This window comes from Ovis canadensis, chromosome 3, assembly GCF_042477335.2.
Source record: "Ovis canadensis isolate MfBH-ARS-UI-01 breed Bighorn chromosome 3, ARS-UI_OviCan_v2, whole genome shotgun sequence".
Taxonomy (NCBI): Eukaryota; Metazoa; Chordata; class Mammalia; order Artiodactyla; family Bovidae; genus Ovis; species Ovis canadensis.
In genome coordinates, this window is record NC_091247.1 from 115,727,378 (window position 1) to 115,745,317 (window position 17,940).

Below are 17,940 nucleotides of genomic sequence, written 5' to 3' on the forward strand. Positions count from 1 at the left end.
TTACTAGTATTTTGTAAATGGGTTGGCCTTGACATCTGCACTTTGTGTATGAAATTGTCAGTTTTTATTTACAATTTGGAGCTGCTTGAAGAGAATCACTTCCTACAAGAGACCTCTTTGTCAATACTGGGAGACATGGTGGTTTTATCTAATGCTAAGAATCCAGCAACGATCATAAAAGACTGCAATGAACAATTGTGGGTATGTGGTCAGTCTTGTCTGACTCTGTGATCCCATGGACTGTAGCCTGCCAGGCTGCTCTATCCACAGAACTTTCCAGGCAAGAATACAGGAGTGTGTTGCTATTTCCTATTCTAGGGGATCTTTCTGACCCAGGCATCCAACTCACATCTCCTGTGTCTCCTGCAATGGAAGGTGAATTCTTTACAACTGAGCCACCTGGGAAGCTACAATGAACAATCATATGCTAACAAATTGGAAAGCCCAGAAGCAATGTATATATTCTTAGAAACATATAGCATAGGAAACTGAATCATGAAAAAATAGAATATCTGCACAGATTAGTTAATAGCAAGAATATTGAATCAGTATTCAAAAACCTCGTAACAAAGAGAAGTCTCAAACTAAATAGGCTTACTGATGCATACATGCTCAGTTGCTTTAGTCGTGTCCGACTCAGTGACCCCATGGACAAAGAAGCTTGCCAGGCTTCTCAGTCCATGGGATTCTCTAGGCAAAAATACTGGAGTGGGTTGCCATGCCCTTCTCCAGGGGATCTTCCTGACCCAAGGATCGAACCTGTGTTTCCTGCATTGCAGGTGAATTCTTGACCAACTGAGCCCATAGGGAAGCCAGCTTTCTGGTGAATTCTACCAAACATGTAAAGAAGAATAAATGCCCACCCTTATCAAACTTATCACAAAATTTGAAGAGGAAGAAAGTTTCCTAACTTATTTTACCAGGCCAGCATCACCCCAATAGAAAAACCAAACAAAAATATCAAAAGAAAAGAAAATTATAAGCCAATAGCCCTGATGAACATAGATGCAAAAATCCTCAATAAGATGGAAAGGAAAGCTATGTTTGAAATGGGAGAAAATATTTTCAAACCACACGTTCAATAAGGAGTTAATATTCAAAACATATAAGGAATTCATATAACTCGAGAAATAAAAAATAACCCAATCAGAAAGTGGACAAAGAACTTTAAGAGACATTTTTCTAGAGAAGATATTCAAATAGTACACAGGTACACACATAATACATAGTTGTTTAACATCACTAATCATTGAGGCAATACAAATAGAAACCACAATGAGGTATCCTCTCACCCTGTTTGGGATATTTATTATTAAAATGATAAAAGAGTAAAAAAAGTGCTAAGAAGGAGGTTTATAAAAGGGAACTCTTGTGCATTGTTGGTGGGAATGTAAATTAGTATAGGCATGATGAAAAACAGAATGAAGATTCTACAAAAAATTAAAAATAAAATTGCCACATGATCTAAAATACCACCACTGGGTATGTGTATCCAAAGAAAGTGAAATCAATATTTGGAAGAGATGTCTTTTCTTTTATGTTCATTGCAATATCATTCACAATATCCAAAGTATAGAAACAACGTATGTGTCTGTTGAGGAATAAAGAAAATGTGATATACATATATACAATGGAATATTATGTAGCCTTTAGAAAGAAGGAAACATTTTTCATTTGCAATGACAGGACGAACCTCGAGAATATCATGTCAAGTGACATAAAAGACAGGGAAAGACAAATGCTACATGATATCACTTTTATTTAGAATCCTTAAGAGAGATCCCCTTACAGAAACAGAGAGCAAAAAGTGGTTGCCAGGTGGTACTGCTGCTGGTAAATTGCTTCAGTCGTGTCCGACTCTGTGCGACCCCATAGATGGAAGCCCATCAGGCTCCCCCATCCCTGGGATTCTCCAGGCAAGAACACTGGAGTGGGTTGCCATTTCCTTCTCCAATGCATGAAAGTGAAAAATGAAAGTGAAGTTGCTCAGTCATGTCCAACCCTCAGCAACCCCATGGACTGCAGCCTTCCAGGCTCCTCTGTCCATGGGATTTTCCAGGCAAAAGTACTGGAGTGGGGTACCATTGCTTTCTCTGTGCCAGGTGCTAGGATGGGGAAAATAGGGAGAGGCTGGTAATAAGATAGAAACTTTCAGACATAGTTGACTAAGACCTGAGGCTAATGCATCACATGTTTGCTATATTTGGTAACACTGAACTACATAACTGAAATTTGTTAAGGAAAATAGAACTAAAGTATTCTCACCAAAACAGGAAGGAGTGTTAAATATGTGAAGTGATAGATGTATTAACTCAATAGGAGAAATACTTGGACAATGTATAAATATATTAAACCATTACATAGTACATTTTAATATTTTTTCAATTTTATTTATCAATTTTATCTCAATAAAGCTGGAAAAACACTATAACCCTAATATTACAAATTACTTTTATATATAATACTATGCCACTTTTATATTTTATATGATCAAAATATTCATGGTCTACCTAAAATCAAAGAAAATTATTTTTCTCTGAATGTGTTATATTTTTATAACAGACTTTTCTAGTATACTTTTAATTTGTTATTTTTATCACTAAAACAGTCATACATTTATTCACTTTTGTAAATATGTTTTCCAAAAGTGTTTTTTATTATACCAGTTCATGCTAATGTTACAGCCTATGAAGGGTAAGCAAAATGATAAATGATAACATTTCAGCTGCTAAAAGGATGCTAATAACAAGATATTTTTACAACTTATGATTATTCTTCAAGTAAAGTTACAAATACATATTATTTGTATTGCAAGCAATGCTTGATGTTATTTTCCTTCAAAGATAGAAAGGGTATCATTTTATGTTAATTGTATGGAAAATCAATAGAATCATAAATTTTTTTACCTATTTGGAAAAATTTGGCACTGATTACAAAGATAGAATTAGAGTTAATATATAGTTTTAAAAGGGCAGTAAAGTGGCTTCCTTAGTAGCTCAGATGGTAAAGAATCCGCCTGCAATGCAGGAGACCCAGATTTGATCCCTGGGTCGGGAAGATCGTCTGGAGAAGGAAATGGCAACCCACTCCAGTACTCTTGCCTGGAGAATTCCATGGATGGAGGAAGAATTAGAGTTAATATATAGGTTTAAAAGCGCAGTAAAATTACAAAATTATTCAGTTATATAATTTAATGGCTAAGAAGACAGAAAAAGAATAGACAGATAAGAGAACAAGAAAATGAAACAAAGGAAACAACTTTATTTCTGTTTCTAAAATAATTAAGGATTCATTTAAGTATATAGCAAAATATATCATTTGAAAGTATTTTTTGTTAATTTGTCTATTGAGGTTTTGACTTAAAATATGTTCACTTTTAACTACATTACAGACTATCACTAAATTTCTTCAATTATATGAGCGTCCACTACCAATACAACTCTGAAATAGATATGAATTTTAGCTTTAAGCAATCTGCTTGTTTGTTTGATTGTACTTTTCATTATATTATTCTCAGTCAAGTCTTCCATTTAAGTTACAAAAACATGCTGGTCATTTCCCTCACAGTTTACATGACTGGTTTTCATGTGTTGCTTCAAGACTGACAGTTTCATGTAGTTGGTGCTAGAAATTTCTTGCATAAAAAATACTAGTTTTAGTCTGATTCGTATTTCCACAACAACTGAGACACAAATATTTTAAGAATTTGCTTACATTCCTTTGTTCTATGTTGAGTGACACTGATGTGGATTAGTGCATTGATTATGGATGGAATTGTTGTCATTTATTCACTCAGTCATGTCTGATTCTTTTTGACCCCATGAATCGCAGCACGCCAGGCCTCGCTGGAGTTCACCCACTCCTGGAGTTCACCCAAACTCATGTCCATTGAGTGGGTGATGCCATCCAACCATCTCATCCTCTGTCGTCCCCTTCTCCTCCTGCCCTCAATCTTTCCCAGAATCAGAGTCTCTTCAAATGAGTCAACTCTTCACATCAGGTGGCCAAAGTATTGGAGTTTTAGCTTCAACATCAGTCCTTCCAATGAACACCCAGGACTGATCTCCTTTAGGATGTGACAGGTTGGATCTCCTTGCAGTCCAAGGGACTCTCAAGAGTCTTCTCCAAAGCCACAGTTCAAAAGCATCAATTTTTTGATACTCAGCTTTCTTTATAGCCCAACTCTCACATCCACACATGACCACTGGAAAAACCATAGCCTTGACTAGATGAAGCCTTGCTGGCAAAGTAATGTCTCTGCTTTTTAATATGCTCTCTAGGTTGGTCATAACTTTCCTTCGAAGGAGTAAGTGTCTTTTAATTTCATGGCTGCAGTCACCATCTGCAGTGATTTTGGAGCCCCCCAAAATAAAGTCAACCACTGTTTCCCCATCTATTTGCCATGAAGTGATGGGACTGGATGCCATGATCTTCGTTTTCTGAATGTTGAGCTTTAAGCCAATGTTTTCACTCTCCTCTCTCACTTTCATCAAGAGGTGTTTTAGTTTCTTCAGTTTCTGCCATAAGGGTGGTGTCATCTGCATATCTGAGGTTATTGATATTTCTCCCAGAAAGCTTGATTCCAGCTTGTGCTTCCTCCAGCCCAGCGCTTCTCATGATGTACTCTGCATATAAGTTAAATAAGCAGGGTGACAATATACAGCCTTGACGTACTCCTTTTCCTATTTGGAACCAGTCTGTTGTTCCATGTCCAGTTCTAACTGTTGCTTCCTGACCTGCATACAGGTTTCTCAAGAGACAGATCAGGTGGTCTGGTATTCCCATCTACTCAAGAATTTTCCACAGTTTATTGTGATCCATGTTATTTAATAATATCATAATAAAGTTGCAATGATAATTGTTCTTAATAATTGTGCTATGAGCATGTAAATTGTTAATGTTTAGGAAAACATGATGGCAAATGTAAGGGAACTCTTGGTATTGTTCTTTCAATTTTTCTGTAGGCTTGCTATTAGCCTCATATTGAAAAATAATATACTGTTTAATATGTACTACTTTAAAGTATTCAACAACGAATGATATAAAATCACACAGACCAAAATTTTAATTTTTTTAGTTCTCATGAGGCATTTAGTACTGTGAGACAAGAAGGTGAAGTGTATTTACAATTTTAAAGTAACAGACAAAAAAGAAATGAGCAAATTAAAGCAAGAAGTTAAACTCAGCTCTGAGAATCAATAAAGGGGAGTGGCAAAGCTTTCACCTGCCCACTTCTTCCCCTTTGCCAGAATAGCATTACCTGTTTGGGCAGTTATGGCTATATATACAGGATTTTTTGAGTTATAGTTAATGTGTAACGGTATATAAATTTCAGATGTACAACATAATGGTTCATAATTATTACAGGCTATGTTTCACTTATAGTTATTGTAAAACATGGTTATATTCCCTGTTTGTACTATATATACTGGTAGCTTTTTAAATTTTATACATAGTAGCTTGTACCTCTTAATCTCCTAAACCATGTTGCCCCTCCCCACTTTCCTCTCCTTCCACACTGGTAACCACTAATTTACTCTCTATGGATTTGAGTATCTGTGCAGTTGTATTCATTAATTTGTTTAATTTTTTTTAGATTTCACATATAAACGACATCATATAATATTTGTCTTTCTCTGTCAAACTTATTTCACTGAACATAATACTCTCCAAGTCCATCCATGTTGCTACAATGGCAAATTTTTATAGATACCACATCTTCTTTATCCTTTCATCTGTTGATGGACACAGGTTTCTTTTATGTCTTGGTTATTATAACTAATGCTTCTGTGAACAATGGGGTGTATGTATCTTTTCAAATAAGTGTTATTTATTTCTATTGGCCAAACACTCAGATGTGAAATTTCTGGGTCATATGGTAGTTCTATTTTTATCTTTTTGGAAAACCTCCATATTGTTTTTTGGATTGACTGCACCAATTCACAACCCCACTCACAGTGTACAAAAATTCCCTTTTTTCCACACCTTTACCAAAATGTGTTATATGTGAAATTTTTGATGATAGTCATTATAACATGTATGAGATGGTTTCTTATTGTAATTTTAATTTACATTTCTCTCGTGATTAATGATGTAGAGCATCTTTTCATGTGCTTTATGGTCATCTATGTGTCTTCTTTGGGAAAATGACTATTCAGGTCTTCTGTCCATTTTTTAATCTTGTGGTTTATTATTATTATGTTGAATTGGATGAGATGTTTATATATTTTGGATATATAAACATTTTGGATATATAAATATTTTTATATATTTTGGATATTAACTTCTATGGGTCATATCATTTACAAAAATTGAGCAAGTTATCATTTTGCTCTATTGATGGTCTCCTTTGCTAAAAAAAACTTTTAACTTTAATTAGTTCCTATTTCTTTATTTTTGATTTTATTTCTTTTGCTTTAGGAGACAGATGCAAAAACATATTGCTATGATTTATGTCAGAGTGTTCCACCTATGGTTTTTTCTAGGAATTTCATGGTTTCTGGTGTTACATTTAGATCTTTAATCCATTTTGAGTTTATTTTATGGTACGAGAAATATTCTAATTTTATTATTTGACATGTAGCTCTCCAGATTTTCCAGCACCACTTGTTGAAAAGACTATGATTTTCCTCCATTGCAGATTCTTTTTCCTCAGTCATATATTAATTGACTGTAAGTGCATGGATTTCTTTTTGGGCTCCCTATTCTCTTTCATTGATCTATGTGTCTGTTTTTTGTGCAATATCATACTGTTTTTATTGTTGTAGCTTTGTATTATGGTCTAATAACAGGGAGCATTCATCCAGTTCTGTTCTTTCTCAAAATTGTTAAGACTATTCAGTCTTTTGTGTTTTCATATAAATTTTAAAATTATTTGTTTTAGTTCTGAGAAAAATTCCCTTGGTATGTTTATGGGAATTGCACTGAATCTGTATATTGCCTTATGTAGTATGGTTATTTCAACAATAGTAATTCTTCTGATCTGTGAACATGGTATATCTTTCCATCTGATTGTGTCATCTTAAATTTATTTCATTAATGCCTTACAGTTTTCTGAGTACAGGTCTTTTACTTCCTTAGGTAGGCTTATGCCTAAGTATTCATTTTGATGTGATTATAAATGGAATCATTTCCTTAATTTCTGTTTCTGATAGTATTGTATACTGTTTTAATAGTGAGCACTGTTCTCTCTAAAACTATGTGATTGGCATCTGAAGTTGACACCTGCAAAGATACAAGTTTCTTTAAAATACATAATAGATAAATTTACTACACACCAAACTCTACACTGAGCATTGCACATTGAACAGGAACTTTTCTGGAGACTTGGGCACTGGGCATGTCTGCCTAGCAGTGCTAGTTATCAGTAATATTTCCAGTTTATATTACTCTAGATGATGGATTATGTAAAGAAAAATCTATTTCTCAGAATTATCTTCCCCATTGAAAGATTATACTTCATACCAAATAAAGTATATTCATGTGGTCACACAATGTTAATATTTAATATTCTCACAATAACAGTGTGGCCACTTTATCTTTCTTTCTTTTCCTAAATATTCTTTCTACCGTAGCAGAAAACAAGATCTTTTAAAAGTTGTTTTATTTTGTTGAGTATATGACAAAGTTGACAGGATACTTTATGAAATAAAGTCAAAGTAATTTCCTTTTATTTACTATTTGAATGATTTCTCTTCCTTTTTCCTCCAGCCAGTCACCACCTGTTCAGGTGGGAAAATAAGACAGCAATTGATTTATTTATTCCGGGACATTAGCTGTACAGAATCAGCTTAATACATGTTGATGCACTTAGAACGACCTGGGGATTTTATAAACACCCTGACACCCAGGTTGCACCACATAATAGCTAAATGAGAATACCTGAAGGAAAGAACCAGGCATCAGTATTTTAGAGCAATATTTCAAACAAAATACTGAAAACCTTTCTGCCTCAAAAGTGTTGAAAATTCTCAATAAAATGAAATAAGTTTTAAAAGGTTTTGATGAGCTGACGATATATTAAGGCAAATCCCTGAAAAAGGGAACCACAAAGTCAATAATATACAAAAAAATGCTGGAACTCATTAGCAATTAGGAAAATGTAAATTACAATAATAATTACCTACAATTTCACACCTATTAAATTGGCAACAATTTAAAAAATAGCAAGAACTAATGGTAAGGTGTGGGGCAAAGGAAACTCTCATTCGCTGCTGCGAGATTTGTAAATTGGCACAGCCCCTCTGGAGAACAATTTCACACTCTCTAGTGAAGTAGAAGATGCGCATGTATTATACTCAGCAAGTACATTTCCCCAAGAGATGCCCACATGTACCTAAGGAGACGTATACAAAAATGTTCCTGATAGCTTTCTTTGTAATTTTGAAAAATTGAAAATAATGTGAATATTTATTCAGCAGAATAAATCAAGAAGTTGCTTTAGTCACACAACACTGAAGTAAATACTCACTAAAATGAAAGAACAAGAGCCTCTTGTAATAATATGGATAATTTATTTTAAAATATTGACTGAAAGAGCAAGTTCCAGATGATCATAAAGTGTAATACCTTTAATATAATTTTAATGCATGCAGAATAAATTACATGCTGTTTGGATACAACTCCATACAAATAAAATATAAAAATTTGCATAAGAGTTTAAATGCCAAATGTGGAGTAGAGGTTATCTGTAAGCAGGAACATTGGAGATGAGTTCTGGGAGGAATAAATTGCAACTTTGATTCTATTTTATTTCTTAAACTTGGCAATAGATGCACAAATGCAAATTATATTATTACACATATTTTCTCATGCTAGAAATAGTTTCCTAAGCAATAAATTGCTTATTGTGCACTTTAACTACTGAAAATTTTGTGCTTCAATTTTGTACTTTTAGTTTTCAGCTCAGAATCTCCTAGCCTAAATAGACAATAATTTCTGAACGATTATGATTACCTAAAAGAAAATTTTAATGTACACATTCTGGATAAGAATTGCTGACTGTTAAATCCTTTAACCTAAGATCATTTTTCAAATGGAGTAAGTAACAATTAATGTTTTTAGTCTGTTGCTGTTTGCTTTGCGCCATACCACATCTAAAGTTTGCAGATACTGTTTCTCTTACCATTGCTAAAGAAAGAGACACCCATTTGAGAAAGAATTTCTTGGTCCACAGGAAGAGTGAATTAGCTGTTACAAAGTTTCTGCCTGGAAAGTTGCTGTCTGACAGTTCTAGGGAGCCCACAGGGTCCCTGGGGGCTCTGCAATTCTGTTATCAACCTAAGTGACACTGCCTTTATGTGTTAATTCTGGCTTCCAATTCCAGTTTACCTTATCAGTTGCACATCCATTATAATTATTCCCTGTTCTGTTTCTGTTAATGATTTATTCACTCTCATAGTTTTAATCAAAGTTGACAAGTTTAACCATAGGACTGTTAAGGGTCCTCTTTGTAGTATAGGTACCATCTGGCATACTCCACTGGTGGTGTGCTGCGTAGGGATTTCTCTTATTTCCAGCTCCAAACACATTTAATTATGAAGGATCATCTGGAAAAGCACTCTAGTAATCTAGTGTAATCGTTTCCCCTTGATATTCTAATGTCATCAATAAAACCCTCTAGACTGTTGGCAGCCAGTGCCATGTCTGCTGTGAATACAGGCAGCCATTTAGTGGTAATGGAGTTCGAAACATAACACCAAGTGGCACAGTAAAAAACACCCAGTACCTTCTACTATTGCTGCACAGAAAAGGCTACAAAGAGCAAGAGCAGAAAAGCAGGCTAAGGGAATAGGCATATTTTCCTATCATTCAGGCTCCTGGAACTTGCTACTATTAGTACTATGTTCTAGAGTAAGAATTCTGTATGGTCCTTCCAGACACTTTCTTTGTTATACTCCTAAGGATTCTAACCTTTCATTAAGTCCTGATTGCTCTAGAAAGTCTTCTGATATAACTAGTATAGGTGAGAAGCCTAGCATATTCATGAAGCTTTATTAAAAGATACAGTAAAACAAATTTTGAAAGTTAGGTTTTTAGCTGAATTATTTTCTTTGTGGTCCTATATTTTAGGCCTACTTTATCATACTTTGCAAGTTATCGGTTTTACATAAAATTATTCTCTGGACCTTCTCAAAAGTAGGGAAAAAATGAAAAATTGACAACTTGAAACGGACATATATGACTCTTATTGGTCAGAATTCTTATCAAAATATAAACTGTGGTAGAAAGAAGTTGTTAAAATTACAGATATTTCACAGAAATTTTGTCTGAGAAAATAAATTTTAGACAGAGATTCTAGAATTGACTTTCTACCCCAGAGCATAGAAGTGGCTTCTTAGAAAAGCTATTTCCTCTGCCATGAACATAAAGCTGCAAACCATTCATTCCTGCAGTTTCAGGTCTTTGTAGAACTTGGCATCAGTGTCAGCACAAGGCGTATGCGGTACTTTAGTTCTCCATTCATCCAATCAAAATTTCCCTTGGGTGCATAAAATCGGTGGAATCTAAATTTCATGTCTAAGCCTTAGTAGAAAGAAAAGAAAATGACTTTTTAAGTAAAAGGGAGTGGTTTGGGGAGATTCTGTATTGGGAGGGCAAGTAAAATAAGGCCAAGTAAAAGGTAAAGCAAGAGACCAAATTATGGAGACAATTACTGTTCGTGATCAGATATCCACCAGAATTCCCACCTTGGACTGTTCAGTATCAAAACAGCAGTAACATACCTTTCAACATAAGATATTGCAACATCCTACATATAAACAAATTAGATTTATCCCTTTCTGAAAGGGCAAGAGCCCAGTTTTATCCATCACCGAACACAGCTTTGAGTCTAGAGTTTCTAATTAATGGCCTTTCCTCTGTAATTTCTTCACAGACATATCTCAATAATCTCTTAACTGTGTACATAATAAAATTAACACCACAGTATATTAAATGAAAAGTAAAAGAGTATTTCAAAAAAATTAACTAATATAACTAATTTATTTCTATGACTTTTGTTTCTTCAACTTTTCACAAGGTCAAAATTACTATTTTTACTAGCTTTTCTTTTTTTCTGGTTTAACATTTCCTTTGCATTCAATGAGCACTTCACCTGAGCAGGACTACCTAATCGGTTGGATAGCTAAACTTCCCTTAAGATTAAGAAACTTTCAATACTACTATATGCATATTGCATTAACTTTAATCAAAACACATAGAATTTTGTGTTGGTGCCTTAGATCTTCTATGCTTACACCTTATTATACCAAAAGTATTGTTCTTTGTTAATCAGGAACAATTATTTAAGATTAATCTCTCTGTTCCTATTTTCTCAATGACCTGAGCAGTCCCAAATGGTAATTTTGATGGTTAATTGTATGTGTCCACTTGATTGAGTTAAGAGATGCCCAGGTATCAGGTGACACTTTATTTCTGGGTCTGTCTATGAAAGTGTTTCTGGAAGAGATTGTAGATAGCAGATTGTTACACTGTAGGATTTCTCGGTTTCCATATCACATGTGCTAATTCCTGTAATAAATTTCTCTGTGTGTGTGTGCATGTGTGTGCAGATAAATAGATAAAGATATGGCAGTGGCTTAGTCTCTAAGTTGTGTCTGACTCTGTGACCCCAAGGACTGTAGACGGCCAGGATCCTCTGTCCATGGAACTTCCCAAAATAGCATGTGAAATGGGTTGCCATTTCCTTCTCCAGGTGATCTTCCTGCCCCTGAGATCAAAACTGGGTCTTCTGCATTGCATACGATCTCTGGCTTCTTTCACCAAAGAAGCCCGGATAAAGATACAGGTAGATTGACTATATATATATATATATATATATACATAGATTTGATGGATTCTGTTTACCTGAAAAAAAAAAGCTGGCTAATACAACCATTTAGCAATCATAGCTTATAAATTCAATAGAAATATATCTGGACTCTTTTGGAATGTTTTCAATCTTTCCCTACTAGTATAAGACCTCTATAAGAGTGGAACTTTAATGTAATATGTTACAAAATCAATACTTTGAAAGGAATCCTGATTAGAAGTTGCTACTCTAGCTTGTAATCCTTGTTCCCTTGGGTTCATATTTCCAAACTCTGGGAGAAATAGCAGTACATAATGATCTTATGTACTAAGCTAATACATCATATTCCAAACCCAGAGTATTATCTCCTTTTTAACGTCTTTACTGAGTATTCTATAGAACCTTCCACTATTCTTCCAGGCTAGCCATTTTTGAATGATAAGAAACATGGTAAAGCTAATAACTTGATAAGCATGAGCTTGTTTTCTCCCTTCTTTTTCTATAAGGACAGTTTATTTATCAAAGAAAAATTCTGTGGGATATATGAGCAAATGAGGATTAGTAAGGATGCAAATCGGAGAAGGCAATGGCACCCCACTCCAGTACTCTTGCCTGGAAAATCCCATGGATGGAGGAGCCTGGTAGGCTGTAGTCCATGGGGTCGCTAAGAGTCAGACACGACTGGGAGACTTTCCTTTCACTTTTCCCTTTCATGCATTGGAGAAGGAAATGGCAACCCACTCCAGTGTTCTTGCCTGGAGAATCCCAGGGACAGGGGAGCCTGGTGGGCTGCTGTCTATGGGGTCGCACAGAGTCGGACACGACTGAAGCGACTTGGCAGCAGCAGCAAGGATGCAAATGGCACCAGAACTGTGGACAAGGAAGGAAAACCCACCTCCATAATCAAACCCTATACCAGTGAGGGAAACAGGACTCCTTCCATGGTGGAATATATTCAATATTATTAACCTGCCATTGGCAAGCAGGCTGTTATCTCCAGGGTATGATAACATGTGAAAGGCTCTGGATTGCTGATGCCTAACTCTAAGCAAATATTGAGTCACAGTGGTAGCCCATTCAGCCTTGGTTAAGGAAAAAGGAACATATTAGTGAACCCACGTATTGCTTCCATTCTTGCTACATCCAGTTTGTCCATTAAGCTGGTAGTTGAAGAAAAGTCTTGCTAACATCTACAGAACAGATAATTCTGTCATTTGATTATTGGGAAATTTTTGCAGTGGGTATTATTTGATGAGCATTCACTTGAAACAAGCATATTTTCAATTTGGGTCTGCAAGGAAAGGGCTTCCCTGGTGGCTCAGCAGTAAAGAGTCTGCTTTCAATGCAGGAGACTCGAGTTCCATCCCTGGGGCAGGCTGCAGTTCACAGAGTCACAAGGGTCAGACATGACTTAAACCACCACCACCACTACAATGAAAAATTCTTCATCCACATACAGGCTTTTCCCAACTTCGGCCAAACTTCCTTGGTATCAATATTACAGTCTTGATTCTCTCAAGTTCCCAGATAGGCTGTGAACCCAGTAATTATGCACTTGGGATAAAGTAATTGTATAATAAAGGCTGAATCAATAACAGAAGGGTTAAATGAATAATTGAATAAATAGAGCAATAAATTTGCCCAAATCTTTTACAAAATAGGAAGCATGTAATTCTAAATGCATCAGGTGGACCTGCCTCAACTTACTATTTAAGTTTAAATTTGTCTTTCTATAGTAACTTAGGCTCTTTATATTAAATACACTTATATAATGGTATCCCGCATATATAGGTACAGAAAAAATAATTTGGGGAGAAAAAAATATAAACTAAATTTATACCTTTCTAATATTATATTACTAGCAAAAAGTGGGCTTACCAGTATTATGATTTTTTAAAATTTAAATTTATTTATTTTAATTGGAGGCTAATTACTTTACAATATTGTGTTGGTTCTGCCACACATCAACATGCATTTTAGAGAAAAACATTTTTGCCATGTTACAAAGGAAAATAATTGCTCTTAAGTTATATCAACAGTCTTAAAGCCATAACATAATCAGAGACTAGCTTTTCAAATGCACTCTTCTTTAAATGGTTAATTTGTATCACTGTCTTCTATTGAAGCATTGTATTTTAAACACAGTTTATACTCACGATTCAATGCAATATGCCATCTTTGCTTTAAAAGAACTTTTTTTTTTTCTGAAGAGTATGATTCAGAGAATGGTACTAAGTGCCAGAAATCATTTGAGGGGATATTTATCATTAATAATGGCAGGTACTATTGCTCAGTTAAAATAATTTCTTACAAACTACTCATTGATTAAAGCTTATACAAAATTTCCTTTTCATAAAAAGTTTCAATAGCTCTTTGTATCTCTAGAATATTATTCATGTTGCAATATCTAGAATTAATTGAGTTGGAAACTAATTAGAGTAGATGAAATGCTACTGTAAATAATGACTAATCTTATTTATCATGATTGTATTCACATTCAGCATCACCATAATTCACTCTTTTTAAGTTCACAAAGACAAATTATGTCTTTTTAAATACATGTTTTTATTTTGCTATTTTTTGTTGTAAAAATGACTTAGCTGTGCTCTTAAGTGTGTATTACTGGTTAAATGAAACAGTATTTGTGTGATTTTTCTGCTAATGTTAGTGATTTGTGGTAAGGATTTAGCTATCTGCAGTAATTGAGCATAAATAAGCCAATATATCAAGAAAACATTAGATCAAATTAATCAATACTGGAACACAGGGAGACCATAGCATGAAATGGTTTTGACTGACATCTAAGATAATTCATCTAAATTTGTCAGGCAAGTAAAATTTGCAGTAAACAATTTTCTCCCATAAATGGAAAGATTAATTGCAGTGTTAACCAAATCGCTTTCATATCCAGGATAAATCACTTTTTCTTTTGTGAAGAGTGCATTAATCATTGCAGTGAGGCTGTGCTAGAGTCTAATTAGTAACTAGATAATGCTTATAATGTGTTTTCTTCAGACTCACGCAGCTTAATTTTCTACCTTGATCCTTCCATGTGTATGTCTCATTGTGAAAAGGTAAACGGGGCAAACTAGATAAAACAAGAAGCTGACAACGAGAGTTAGCTATGACTATCGATGCTCGGCTAATGACATAGAACAAACTTATACACTTCATGCATATCATATCCTATGTAAGTCTGCCACACCAGACAGAAATCACTGTTTTGACAAAAATGATTAAGGTTAATACTATAAGGAACCTTTTCAGGAGTAAGATTCTATCTCATTAATTGCAGACATAAAGACACTATTATCTGTGCCAGTCAATGTGAATGTCTCTGGAATTCAGTTTTTAATTATATTGGGAAAGAATAAACCCTGTACGATTTTCACTATAGAATTTACTTATTAACCACTTTCATGAGTCAGTCTTCTGTTTTGGATTAGTTATATATTCTGTAAGTAAAATCTATGCTAACTCTGCATTCCTTGTTATTTTGCACCTAGCATACATTAATAAAGTAGCAAGTGTCGTGCCTTCTTCAGGGGGATAAAACAAGATAATCACCATAATTCATAAAGAACCAGGACTCTTAGTCTCTTCTTTATTCTGAGATGAGTATTATATTCATTACAAATTTAACTAGAAATAATAGCAGAGGGCAAGAGTTCTATTTTACAGACTTTCAATCTATTTTGACACTGACAGGCATTACATTTCAAAACTCATGGATCCATCATTAGGTTGCAGAGTAGCATTACCTGTAATTCTGGAGAGTCATGCAATGTACTGTTTCTTATTCTTTAAGACTCCAAATCTTGCTCTTCCCATTTTTTACTTTCTGAGTTAATTTCTCTACAGTTAATTTCTTCCCTATTTTATATGCATGAAAGACTCAGAAAGAGCCAGAATATCATGAAATGACTTTATCCTCTTTTATGGTAATTTCAAAATTCATGTTTGTAATGCACTCTTCATGATAAAATATAGTTTTGAAGACATTATTTTAATTTGCTTTCACACTTGTTATATGGAAGGAAGGACAAGTATTACTAGTTTGATTTTAATAGTACATGAGGCTCATAGGGTGGAATTAATGTTTTTCTTCTAAGCTGAATAGCTGGTAAATATGACAGTCAAAATTTCAACCTAATTCAAGTTTTCCACTTAGCTCTCTTCCTTTCATAAAATACAGTTTTTGTTTTTTTTTTTTTACTTTTGCTTTGGGTGATCATCACAAAATAATTTCATTAAATTGTCACAGTCTTTGAGGTAGCCCTCATCATTTAAAATTAAGCAATGTTTAAAATGTGTATTGGTAACCTTTCATGTTCCTCATATGATTAATAGCTTTTACATGCATACTCTTACAATAGGCATATGTATGCAAGCCCAGTTAGGCATACCTATACAACCTACTGCCGCTGAATATATGTGTAAAAATGTAAATGTATGTGTGCAGTTCAGTCATGTCTAAGTCTTTTCAACTCCATGGACTACAACACTTTTTAGCCCACCAGTCTCCTCTGCCTATAGGATTTTCCAGTGGGTTGTCATTTCCTTCTCCAAGGAATCTTCCCAACCTAGGGATCAATCCCTAGTCTCTTTCATCTAATGCATCGGCAGGTGAGTTCTTAACCACACTGGCACCATCTGGGAAGCCACCAAATATGATAAACACAAAAAACAAGCGCACCCTTGGCGGATTCATGTTGATGTATGGCAAAACCAATACAATATTGTAAAGTAATTAGCCTCCAATAAAAATAAATAAATTTAAATTTTTAAAAAAACAAGAGCAAAGGAATGAATTTTAGTACTAATCATTTTCAAATTCCTCGCTAGAGAAGGGTCTAAGAAGACAAAGGTAAAATTAAACAAACAAACAAATAAATAAATATAACTACGTAACTGTGTCTGTGTGTATGTATTCAGTCATGTCCGGCTCTTTGCAACTGGACTGTAGCCCAGCAGGTTCCTCTATCCATGGGATCCTACAGGCAAGAATACTGGAGTGGGTTGCCATTTCCTTCTGGAGTGGGTTGCCAGGAACCTTCCCAATCCAGGGATCAAATCCATGTCTCCTGAGTCTCCTGCATTGCAGGCAGATTCTCTACCACTGAACCACCAGGGAAACCCAACTACATAACTACATGGCTGTAATGAATATATTATGAAATAACATTATCTATGTAACTAACATAAAACTCTGAACAACTTTTTAACATTAGTGCATATAAATATATTTTGTTACTCAATATTTTCTTAAAAGTCATCTCAGAAAAATGAGTTATACCTAGTGTGTTAGTGTGTATAAGTGAGAACATTTTAGAATTTGTCTAATACGTGAACATCTGAATGCATATTTCACCCATATCGGCACCTAAGCATGTGGCTTACAGGAAATCCCAGCACCCATACTTTCAAAATTCTTTCAATTAATTTTAGCATTGATAGATCCTTCATGTCTGTGTGATGCTAAATTTTCATGAGCTGAGTACTCTGTAGATACTAGAAATATTGTATCCAGCACAGGTACACTTACTTCCCATTTTTCAGATACAGAAACTGAGGCTTAGAAAAGGAAAGCGATGACCTAAAGTTCTACAACTGGGAATGTAGATAAACACAGATTTCTCTAGCTCTAGAACTCTTGGACTTGCCTTGTGTCTTACCATGCCATCACCAAAGTAATTTATTCTCTCTCCAGCTTGTTATTGTCTGACTGGCTTTGGGAAAAATGTCTGAAGTTTGAAAAGTAAAATGTTACAAAACGACCTCTCTTTTGCAATTATTTTTTCTTTTCATTCTTGCTCCACTCTGATCTCTAAAAAGACATTGTGATTTAAAGGGAAAATTAATTGCAAGATGTTCTGGAAAGTGCAGAGCTGAAATTACGTGATGTTAATGTGGTTATTTAAGCAACAATTCTGCCCTTTCCCTCAGCTGCAAGTTTTTATACCAGAGAAACTGTATATTATCGACACATTTCCTAAGTCTTCGAGAATATTCATGAAAAATCTTTTATGTTATAGAATACTCTAGAATACCAAACAATGTAGCTACTAAGATATTTTTCATATGATTTGTAACTCATTTAGGAAATTGTTAAACTTGTCCACAATCTAAAGCAAAAGCATTAATGATCT